A 12,771-nucleotide genomic window follows, 5' to 3' on the forward strand; every position below is an offset into this window, starting at 1 on the left:
ATGTGTTCCTGACATTAATAGCTGGTGAGGATTTTGGTCGAGGCCCATGAATCATAGTATTTGGTTCTTCCCACTTCAATAAAGATGTATATGATCTCAAGGATTTATATTGGTGGAATAACATGAAGCGGGACGTAGCCAACTTTGTGGCTAAGTGTATGGTGTGTCAACAAATAAAGGTGGAGCATATGAGGCCTGGTGGTCTAATTCAAGAAATTGAACTGCCGTTGTGGAAATGGGAGATAATTAATATTGATTTGTTTACCGCCCTTCTAAGATCGTTAAATCAGTGTGACTCTATTTGAGTCATCTTAGATAGGATGACTAAGTTGGCTCACTTTTTACAAGTAAGGACTAATTATGCTGTAGAGGAATATGGAAAGTTGTTGCATGGTGCGTCTGTCTTGATTATCTCGAACCTTGGTACTCAGTTCTAATTGTATTTCTAGCACTCATTTCCCCATGGTTTGGGGATTAAAGTGATCCTTAGCACTGGGTTTTACCCATAAGCAGATAGGTAAACAGAACTAAAAGATATGTTGGAGCTTGTGTAGTTAACTTTTGTGGTAGTTGGTTCGACCACTTGCATCTCATTGAATTTTCCTATAACAATAGTTACCATTCTAGCATTGGTATGGCTCCATTTTAGTCATTGTAGTGTAGGAGGTGTAGATCTCCTATGGTATGGTTTACGATTGGTGAGGCGGAGATGTTTGGCCCAAATTTAACTCACCAAGCTATAAAAAAAGGTAAAGGTGATTCATGATAGGCTTAAGACCACCCAAAGTCACCAAAAGTCCTATGCGGACGTAAGGCTGATAGAGTTGGTGTTTGAGGTTGGATATTGGGTGTTCTTGAAGGTATTCTCATGAATAGAGTAATGCATTTTGGGAAGAAGGGAAAGCTCAGTCCCCAATATGTGTGCCCTTACTTGGTTTTGAGAAGGGTTGGTAATGTGGCATATAAATTGGATTTACCCTCTAGCATGAGTTCCATTCACTCGGTTTTTAATATGTCAATGTTGTTGAAGTGCGTGGGTGATCCTTTGTTTTTTTTCCCTTAAAGAACATTGGTATTTCAGATTCCTTATCATATAAGGAGGTCCTGATTAAAATTTTGCATTGGCAAGTTCATTGGTTGAGGGCGAAGGATGTATCTTTGGTAATGGTTCTATGGAGGAACTATAAAGCTGAAGAGGCTACTTTAGAAACCGAATTGGACATGAAGTCCAAGTATCCATTCCTATTCCTTATTCTAGAAAATCATGCTTGAGGTGTGGTATTCTTAACATCTTTGTTTGCTAACATTTTTATAGAAAAAAATTGTGAATCCTTGATTTATTTATTTTTTCTGACTTTGTTAAATGGAAGTGTGGTTGTGTATCTGCATAGAATTTATGCTAATACGTACTTGACCAATCATCAGAGGACAAATAATCCTGGGGGGGGGGGGATACTGAAACACCCCAGACTTTGGCCCTTGAAAATTTCCTGAGCTTTGAGCTCACTTCCTTGGTTACGACTTGACCCCTAAGTCATAGGGTTTCTTAACGAGTCAAGTAACCCAGTTAGAAGATATCTAGTAGTTGTTTTTGAGTTTCTATCCTTGTACGACTCACGGAGATGAGTTGTGAAGACTCGTAATGAGTCATTAGGATGAGTGGTAACAATATCTTGCAAGTTGTTGGCTTCATTTTGCTCTAAGTATGGGTGGCTCACTACAAGCCTTAAGGACTCATTATGAGCTGTAATGATTAAATAATAGGATGTCTAGGATTCACCCGATTTGGTTTTGCTCTGGTATAAAGTAGGACCCTATGAGTTTTAGGGTCATGTTACGAGTTGGTTGGTTGATTCATACAAATAATAGTGTTGGGGGTCCTAGACATTGTCCTAGTTACAACAGGTGGTGATGAGTCGTAAGGTGATCTTAAAAGAAGATGGATAACACATAACAAAAGATGATGCTTTTCCAGCACTTAAGTTGGGAGAACGTTAGACATTTCCCACTTAAAACTCTCTAGACCTCACTTCCATAAAACACTTTTGGGGCATTTATTCAACACTTTAATAGATTAAATACTCTCTCTAAATCATCTCAAGGAAGTCAAGAGAGGGTTTCACCAGTTTGATTATCTAAGGGCTCAAGGATTAATTTCTCTCCATAAATCTTTGTGATTAAGTCATGTGACTCTTCCCACAATGTTAATTTTATAAAAGCACATGATTTAAAGTATTTTTCATGAGTCATTGATACAGGTTTTGAAACAAGGATTGAGTTTCTTAATGCTTATTTTAAACAAGGTTTTCCCATAATTTATTTATGATTATCTATTCTTGTCTTATGGTTTTACAAATGTGGATACATGGGGAATGGTGATTTAATTTAGGGGTCACGTTAACCCCAAATTTGATTATTTGCCTTTGTTTTTGTTGATAATGGTATGCCCTCATCCTATTTGTGAAATTGTTAATGAGAATGACCTTGTCACGAGTTATAATTGTGAGTTGAACGAATGCATTGGCATGAAATGGTTAACAAATAATGAATGGCTTTATGAAGTCCTTGATGGCAATAAATTGATTTAAATTGTAACCTTGGGGTTTGATAAGCTAAAAGGGGTTGAATCCCAAATGTTTTATTAACTTGACATCTTTGTTTGTACAATGGGTTCGAGTCCCAATTGGTGAAATTATTGTTATGGCATACTATATGCTTGTAAGTGGGGTTGGTATGACGATACGGATAGTGTGCCTATATGTATAATGGGTCAGTAAATTGTAATGCATATTAAATGTTTTAAATTGGGTTTAAAAGTGGGATATGTATTTGGGATGTGAAAGTGGGCATCCCAAAGGATTGACACTGGAAATCGCACTAGCGGGTGCAGGTATGTAAATGACAGAGAGGTTTACTTACCCCATGTTTAATATATGAATGAGAAGTTTGAGTCCCCCAACTCTTATACATTGGCGCTTAATTCACCTTAATTATTTCGGGAAGTTTGAGTCCCCAATAAAGGCATATACAGATATTGATATTCTCTGGTTCGTGTGGCTACATGCACTAGGGCCCTTCCAGTTAGAGGTGAGTTAAGCCTATATTGACTATAGGAACATTGTTATATGATAGTTATGGTAGACATACCATGTTAAGGTCATCGAAGTTCATAATAATCCTTGCTCCCGATCCCAGTATGTGATATATATATATATATATGTATGTATGTATGTATGTATGTATTTTAGATGATCTTATGTATTCAATGTTGTATTGGTTTAAACTGTTATCATGGAATTATTTTATTCCTATATCCCTGAGTTACATGCTGGTTCCCTAACCACTAACCATCTTCGAACGTTGTATCCCTACGCGATACAAAAACTACCATACTTCCACATCTCATGCTCACTGACTTGGATTTGGGATCACTAGCATGTCAGATTAAAGTGGTGATCTTTCATCCTTGGAAAGGCCCTATTTCTTGTTGTGGTTTCCTTTTTATGAGTTGGTTATTTCTCTGTGTATTAGTTTTGGCTATTATGAGGGGCATGTTCTGACATTTTTTACCTTTCAGTTTTTTAGTTGCTTTGTCAGATTATTGTAAACTTGGGTTGTTTGGTCGATTTTTAATGACGGATGATTGTCTGGTAACCAGTGGTTGGTATAGAGATATCATGAATTATCATAAGTTCTATTGTACGCTATCTTGTTATATATTTAAAATTCACGTGATACGGGGTGTATGGTAGTCAGTGGTTTGGGAAATTTAGTATGGTCTCCGGTCCTCGTTGGACTTGAGATACTCATCATGGCCAATCCGTTGTTTGGATCATGATAGTGATGTAGCTTATAATTTAGCTGTGATCCTAGTTTTATCAGTTTTTCATCTACTTTTTCATATTTCTATACTTCATCATTGTATTTCGAATGAGTCGCATATCATTTATTGGGACTTTGTTATGTTAGACGATAGTTTGTCTTTCATTAGCGAGTCGGTCTCTATTTTGGAAAGGAATGTTAGACGGTTGTGTTCTAGAGTTATCCTTGATGTTAAGGTTTAGTCGCGACATTGACATGTTGATGGGGCTACTTGGGAGGTTGAGTGTGACATACGTAGTTCTTATCCCCACATTGTTGTTAATTCTGGTATTTTTTCCCTTAGTTTGAGCATGAACTAGACTTTTAGTCGTGGATGATGTAACAACTTGAATTTTTTATATTATATGTGAAAAAAATGTTTTTGTATGATTTGATTATTTTACACCTCCCCTTAGTTGCATTGTTGTATTTCTGGGGTGTGGGGTTGACTGACATGGCTCCCAATGTATTTTGGTGTCATTTGTGCAATATTGTGGTTTTTGGTGGCATCTAGAGCCTTAATATGATTTTATGTGGTTATTTTTCTATTTATGCGATGGATGACTAAATGAACTACTCCAGAAGATCTAGAACGTCGAATTTTACTGTGGTAACATGTTTGGTATGGTTTTATGATTTTTAAATCTCATTTTGACCCTTGATATAAAAAATTATGATTTTGGGTATTGGGGGCCAACTTTGTTAAAATGACGTCTTTTAAACAATCAGATATCGCTACTGAGTCTGAAGCATCAAATTTAGTGTGGTAACATAGTTTGTTGGAATATATTGGATTCCGAATAAATCCCAATGGCTTGGCGGGAACTTGGAAAGCTACCATGTTTTCAATTGATATCTGGTATGCCGGCGATCGCCAACCCTAGTCATGAATCTCTACTAGTGTGATCACCGTAGCCTTGATGCGATCGCAGTTGTCCTAGCTAGGCGAGGGATAGTTCCATCCCGCACTCCAGGTCACGATAGCGACAACCAAGAATCTTGATTGGGTATAAATTGAGTCTTTTTCTATGATTTTGGGCATTATCCTTCTTGGCTCTTAGATCTAAATCCTAAAATAGTGTGAGAGCATTAAAGTGAAGTTTGTGGATTCTTGGGAACCTATATTAATATCCATTTCTTTTTTCTATTACGGATTTAAGCTAAGAATTAACCTTTTACTTAGTTGAATTCCTCGATTAATTAATCAAAACTCCAAAAACTTTAGGACTTCATTTTAAAATCTCAATTCCACTCCTTTTCACATGAACAATGTTCCTATTTCTATAATTACTAGTTTTCCTCAATTTCTTCTTCAAAAGAACTTCAAAATTATATTTAAAAATGTATTTCAAAAATTTTTACTTGGTAGAGTTTTAAAATGATTTTTCTTTGATTTGGACCTAGTTTTTAACTAGGTTTGACTTTGATTTTAATCTGTTGGTTCCTAAAAGTATAGGAAACATATTTTTTTGAATTAAAGGTACAATTTTGCTCTTCATTTTCTAAAACTTATTTTGGGGGTCCGTTTTGACCCCTTAGAAACTAGGAAATATGTGTGTAGTTCACTTTTTTATAACCTGTAGATTATATATTTTGATGTTTTAGTTGGTTTTTGATCCTTTTGTTAGGATTTTGGCTTCATGATCAAAGTGTAGAGGATTAGTTTTCTCATTCATGGTAGGTTATGGCTAAACTCTTTCAGACTGGGATGGGTAGTTAATTTGTATACAAAATGCGTAATATGGGGATGGAAACTAATTATGAAATTGGCTATCTTAATGCGGTATGCCCATGTAAGGTCCTATATGTGATGTAATTGATGGTTTTGACATATTGTATATTATACGTGACCATGCGGGGTCTTATATGATATGGATAGCTTGAAATATGTGTGAATAATTTTATTGTGTTTTTGAAATGCGTAATGTGGTACCATTGATGTATTGGGATATATGCATACTTTATTGGCATATGAATCATGTGGAATTTCATAGATGGTGGAAATAATGAGAGGATATTGGCTCATGCGGTTGTGAAAATATATCATTGTGGAATATTGTGAAAATATATCATTATGGTTAGTTATGGAAATACATCATGTGGTTTGTTGTGTAATTATTCATGGTGATTGTTTGTGATCATTAAATCCTTATTTCATACTCATTCATGAAACATTAGTACCACTATGGCCATCTGAGAAATACTGGCAACACCTTTTTAAAAACCCTTTCCTATAGATTTGCCAGGAAGGAAATATTGAGACATCTTATAAAACCATCCCCAAGGTATATGTCGGGGAGGAAAAAACATATGGATTGCATACGGATTGAGAATCCTCCATGACTCATACATCGAGAGGCTTTACTTTGTAGGTATATACAGAGATTGTGTGGCAACCTCGTGCATCATCATCATCACCATTCTTATAGTATTTACTTCATTATGCTTGTGATGTGATTGTATTTCTGTTTTGACTTGTCACTTATCTAATTATTTTTTACATGTACTCAATGATTTAGTATGTATATTTTCCTTCCTTGTCCTACTTTTATGCGCTGTGTAGTATACTTGTGGCCTTTTCTAGTGTTTTTTTGCAATATATGTGATATATTAGAACTAGTAGTGCATGTGGTGTGGGCTTCCATTGAGGGTCATTTTTTGATTGTAGGTGAATGATACCAACTCAGTACAAGTGAACCATACTCACTCCTACTGTACCCCTTCTGGTGTAGATTCAGGTATAGGTGCAGCCCACATTGCTTGACTCGGGCAATTGTGGGAGCTCTCTAGGTAGAGAATGATTCTCAAGCGTCTAGATGTCTTCTACTATCTTTCTTTATCATTATACGATGTCCTTGCTAGTTTTCAGAGATATAGTTGTATCTATTTGATTTTTTTATGTATTTCATTTGGATTCGAGTTGTACTAGATATGTTCTTATATTATTGACATCAGCTTTTGGGTGTTATGATTGTATGGTTGTTTATGTCTCTTTCCGCATTTATTATACTTATATAGTTTGGCTTCACTCTAGAAGCCTTATATTGTGGTTATTTCTGTTTTTTTACCCTTTGCGGATTAGTTTGGGGTGATAGGCTTACTCATCAAGGTTCGACGCGATGAATGTCATCATGGCCCTTGATTTTGGGTCGTGACATAGGGTTCGTAGGTAGTACCTACGACCCCGTAAGGGGGTCTGTAGGCAGGTGTCGACCTAGATTTTCCTATTTTGATTTAGTTAGAATTTTTAGGATTCTGATGTATCCTATAAATACCCTATTTATGTTTTGTTATTAGTTTATGCATTCTTTATACTTAAAACATTAAACTATGTTTTGAGATTCGATTTTGATCTTGTAATTTCAATTCTTGGTTTTTATGGTTGGATATTAATTTGAGATTCTGTTTTTTATTCTTAATTTATTGTAATATTATTCATATGATTTCTTTCATGAATTCTATGGGTGTTCTTTCAAACATGAGCGGGTAAACCTCCTAGCTAAGGTTATGGGAACCATGATGGAATAATGAACTAGAAGAAGTGCGAAGTATTTCTAGATTGATGTTCTTGCATGAATTGTGATTTTTTAACGAAGATCATAACAAGAATTTGAATCTATCAATCTTCATCAAATTAACTTGAAACCCAAAAGGAGATAGTTAATATGGTATCTAGGGAAAGGGTTAGCAATGCGACACTCTGAGACTAAAAAGTTGATGAATGAAATTCACCAAAGGTGTTCAAAAGACGGTTAGTGATACATAATATGTCAGATTCTGCATGCAAGGTATTAAGATAGTTTGGCAAAGCACGATAAGTCTTCGGAGTTAGGAATTCATGAGGAACACACTCCTATTATTCATCTCATATTGATTTCAACCTAAATTAATCAAATTCGTTACTACTCTTACTGTTCTCCCCCCCCCCCCCCATTTATTTTATGCACTTTCTAGTTACTTTATCAAGTTTATGATTGAGATTCCGCCTATTCCCTGTGGGTTTGACCCTAACCTTTGTTGGGCTTTTTATTTGACAACGATTGTGTTATACTTTCTTAGAGGTGTAATTTTGGGTGACATCAAAACCCGATTACAAAAATTTCATCCACCATCACAAATGATAGTCCGTGGAGTCCCAAACCTTGTAAAGATGTACTTCTTTAAAAAGTAAGTGACTTTTGCTTTCATTTTTTGGAAGAGCAATGGCCTCCACCCATTTTGAAACATAATAGGTGGATACAAAGATATACTTATTTCCATATGAGCTTGTGAGGGACCCATGAAGTCGGTTCCACACACGTCAAACAATTAAACTTCAAGGTTAGGCTTAAGAGGCATCTCATGCCTCCTTGAAATTCCTCCTTGCATTTGGCATTGAAGACACATCTTGACCAACTCATAAGCTTATCTATGAAGAGTAGGCCAATAGTATCCACTTTAGAGAACTTTTGCAGCTGTTCGGATCCCATCATAATGACCACCAAACAGAGAAGAGTGACAAGCCTCAAGAATGACCCTAATTTTTGACTCCTTGACACACCAATAAATTTATCAATCCGCACACTCTCTAAACAAGTATGGTTTATCTCAAAGATACTTCTTCTCATCAAACAAGAACCTCTTATTTTGATAAAAATTAAGATCAGTAGGAAGTAAGCCGCCCACAATATAGTTAGTATAATACACATACCAAGGCACAATGCTTCCCAAAAGTGACATGACTAGCTCATCAGGGAAAATGTCAAAAACTTCAATCACACCCAAATTCTCTTGATTGGATTCAAGGAGAGATAGGTGGTCGGAAACTTGATTTTAAATAACCATTTCAGTCTTTCACCTAAAAATAAAATTCTTGTATAAGCAATATCTATCTAATCAATCGAGGTTTTTCCTCTTTCTTTGACATGAGGTATTTAAGAGTTGCATGGTCCATGATTGCCATGTGTACAACCACTTTCTTACCCAATAAATAGGCTCAAAACTATCAAGAAAATATACCACTACTAGCAACTCTTGTTCCATAGCGATATAGTTACGCTGGGCATCACTTAATGATTTTCTTACATTATAGTTTGGGTGAAACAACTATTCTTTTCTTTGACACAACACTGCACCTAGATCCACACCACCCACATCACATTTTATTTAAAAAGGAATGGACCAATCTAGAGCTGTTATGATAGGAGCCGACGCAAGAAGCTCCTTAAGACGATTAAAATAGCTTAGACAATCACCATTGAATTAAGACTTCACCTCTTTTTATGGAATTTTTAAAAAGGATGATCAATCATCATGAAATCCTTAATAAAGTTCCTATAGAACCCAGCATGACCAATAAGACGTCTAACACCCCTCACGGAGATAGGTGGAGGTAATTTAGCAATCACTTCAAATTTTGCTTGATCCACGTGGATGCCTTTACCTAAAATCTTGTGACCTAGAAGAATACCATCCTTGACCATGAAATGGTATTTTTAGCGATTCAAAACAATATTTGTCTCCATACACTGCATAAGGACCTTACGCAAATGATCAAGAAAAGATTCGAATGAGTCACCAACCACGGAAAAATCAGCCATCAACACTTCCATGGTATCTTCTACCATGTTGGAGTATATAGACAACATAGACCATCGAAAGGTAGCAGGTGTGTTGGATATCCCAAAGGGTATGCCTTTGAAGGCAAAGGTCCCATAAGGATAAGTAAAGCTATTTTTTTCTTTATTTTTTAGTGCAATACAAATTTTATTATAACCAAAATATCTATCAAGCAAATTTCTCAAATATTTGGTCTACGAAAGGAATAGGAAAGTGATATTTTTTTCTCCAAGAATTTAATTATGATAAACCATACATACTCTCCAACCCATGACCGGATGGACAAGCACAAGATTATTGCTATCATTCAAGACTACCGTCATACCACCCTTATTAGGAATACATTAGATCGGACTCATCCATATACTATTTGAAATTGGGTTGACAACACACGCATCAAGCCATTTGATAATCTCCTTCTTGACTACCTGTTGCATTAGAGTATTGAGACTTCTTTGAACTAGGAACATTATCCACCTTCCATTTGATTTTATGAGATCAAATTTTTGGAGTAATGCTTATGATATCCGCTATGGTCCACCCAATAGCTCGAATGAATTTTTTCACAATAGATTTAAAGGCATCCACTTGTCAAGGAAATAGATCACCCGCAACAATAATTGGAAAAGTATTGCTCTCACCAAAGAAGACATACTGGAGATGTGAAGCCAATGACTTAAGCTCAAGTTGAGGTGGTTTAATAATAGAAGGTTTGGTAGGTGGACTTTCACAAATTTCAAATCAAGATCAAATTTGACCAAAATCATAATAGAAGAGCCAAGACCCATCAATGAAGAAACCACCATATAATATTGTTCAATCATCTCATTACCCAAGTTCCACAATACACCCACCAAAGGCTTATCCAAATGATCCGCTTCTATGGTTCTAAACACCTCATCATCAATCACAACAATTATTGAAATAACTTGCAAGTCCATGGGTAGTTTCATGGACTTACATATACTGAAAGACAGTTCTTCATTACCAAGCCAAAATTTTATTTCAACTTATACAACATCAACCAAGGCCCATCTGGTATCTTAGAATGGCCTACGAATAATAATGTGAACCTCAAGGTTAATTTCACACTATAAAATATCAAAGTTGGTTGGGAAGATAAAATAGTAAACTTTACAAGAATATCATATAGCACTCCCACGGGCTTTTTAATAGAATGATCAGATATTAAAATCCTCATAGTGGTTGGTTTGGGGGCACTCAAAACTTACTTTCTCCAAGATCACATAACAATTTTCCAAATTTATACACCCCGATAGTGCAAGGAATAGTGAATGCACACAGACCTTTTTTTCTTCTCCACCATTGTTTTAATATGATAGAACTACAATTTTAAGTCACCTCAATGGTAATTCAATGACTCATTTATTTGTAATCAATTCCTTAATCAATTAAGCATACCCAGGCTTCTCTTTTAAAGCTTTTAACAATGGATATTCACCTATTGGTTTCTAAATTTTCTAAGGAATTTCTTGACCTCGGTATCATCTTCTTTATTCTTGATCCTTTGTAGGAATGGTGAAGGAATTTGATTTGTGTCATAGGAACAACTAGAGTTTTATTTTATTTTGGAACATTACCATCAACTAATTTTGAGATTCCTTACATTCAATATTTTCTTCAAATACCTTCGGCTTTCTAATAATTGCCTCATTAATCTTTTGAATATCATCATTTGAATTTATAGTTGCTTTCTATTTCATTAGTTTTCTTATCACTTCCCATATTATTTGGGTCTTCATCAAATCAACAACATATTTACCAAATGTTCGACACTCCTAGTGATAATAGCTTGATGTTAGCATCATTTTTAGAATTAGCAACTGTACAACTAGGTAATCAACCTTTTTGTCTAGCTTTGACATGAGTCATGATTTGTCCCAATTGAGTTTTAAGATTCTTGATAGATGCCGAATGAGAGGTCACCATTTGGTGGAGTTTTTACAAACCACTTTTCATCTCTCTCAACATCCTATCACTTCCTTAAACACATTCAGATATGAGTAAGGACATCTTCACTTTTGAACTTCATTGGATCACTTGAGTTTGACTCTTTATATTTGGCCCAATCATGTAGAGGAACCTACTGGTCCTATTATATATTCTTATTTGTCCTATCATGATCTCTACCATGTTCCTTATCACACTAATCTCTATTATGATCTTTATCACAGCAATCTCGATCATGATATATTTTATTACAACCTTGATTCCCATGCCATTGATAGGTATGGAAGGAACATCCTGATCGGTTTGACAAAAAACAAATTTTCTCATCAATAGACTCTCCTTTGTCGACATTATAATCTTTAACACTTACAATCATCGGTGTTAACCATCTTTGAAGAAGCTCCCATTACATTCTTGGTGATAATACTAAGTTGAGTTATCACTTTAGCCATGTTCTCATCTCTTTCCTTATCGTATCTTCTTTACTCTTGGCTTACAAAATATGAGGAGGGAACCCCCATGGATACCTTGGTTTTCTTGTTTTCCAGCCTCTACTTTTCTTGGTCACTTGATCTAATAAAGTCGTCGGAACACCATAAGTTTGTTTGAGAGAAGATCCTTTGACCGCATTATTGGCTAAAGTCTTGTTCAATTGGTCTAATTCCCTATAGAATATTTAGAGAAGCATTTTGTCTAGACTTCATGATTTGGACATTGCATTATCTTATTGTTAAAGTGTTTGATGATTTCATCCTTTAGTTGTAATATATGATAATGAGGAAAGTAACTATATAATAATGTTTTTGTGATCTTAACCCATGAACTGATAGATCCCATGGGCAAAGACTTAAACCATAAGACCGCTTCTCATGTTAAAAAGAATGGGAAAAAATTAAAATTAATTGATTCTTGTAAAATATGGGAAATATCAAATGGAAGGCACACATAAATGAAATTCTTCAAGTATAGATTGGCATTCTCATTGGCTTGACCCCTAAACAATCCTTTCATTTAAAGAAAATAAAGCATCATGCTAGAAATATGAAACACTTCATTTCCTTAAGTCAGTGGAATTTGAATAGCACTAGCTCAACCTACATCTTCAAGGTGATCCTCATCCTCAAGATGCCCATCATATGTACAGGTATTACTAGTGTGTTGTCTCGTAGTATCGTGTATACTCATACCCTTACCTCAAAAAGAAAAAAAACAAATAATATAAAATAAACACTAAAGACAACCCAAAGTGACTAAAAATGCTACAAGAATGAAAACTATGTTTCATTCCCGATAATGAAGCTAAAATCTTAATGAGTCTCAGATTATACCCTAGAGAATATA

This window comes from Capsicum annuum, chromosome 12 (genome assembly GCF_002878395.1).
Source record: "Capsicum annuum cultivar UCD-10X-F1 chromosome 12, UCD10Xv1.1, whole genome shotgun sequence".
Taxonomy (NCBI): domain Eukaryota; kingdom Viridiplantae; phylum Streptophyta; class Magnoliopsida; order Solanales; family Solanaceae; genus Capsicum; species Capsicum annuum.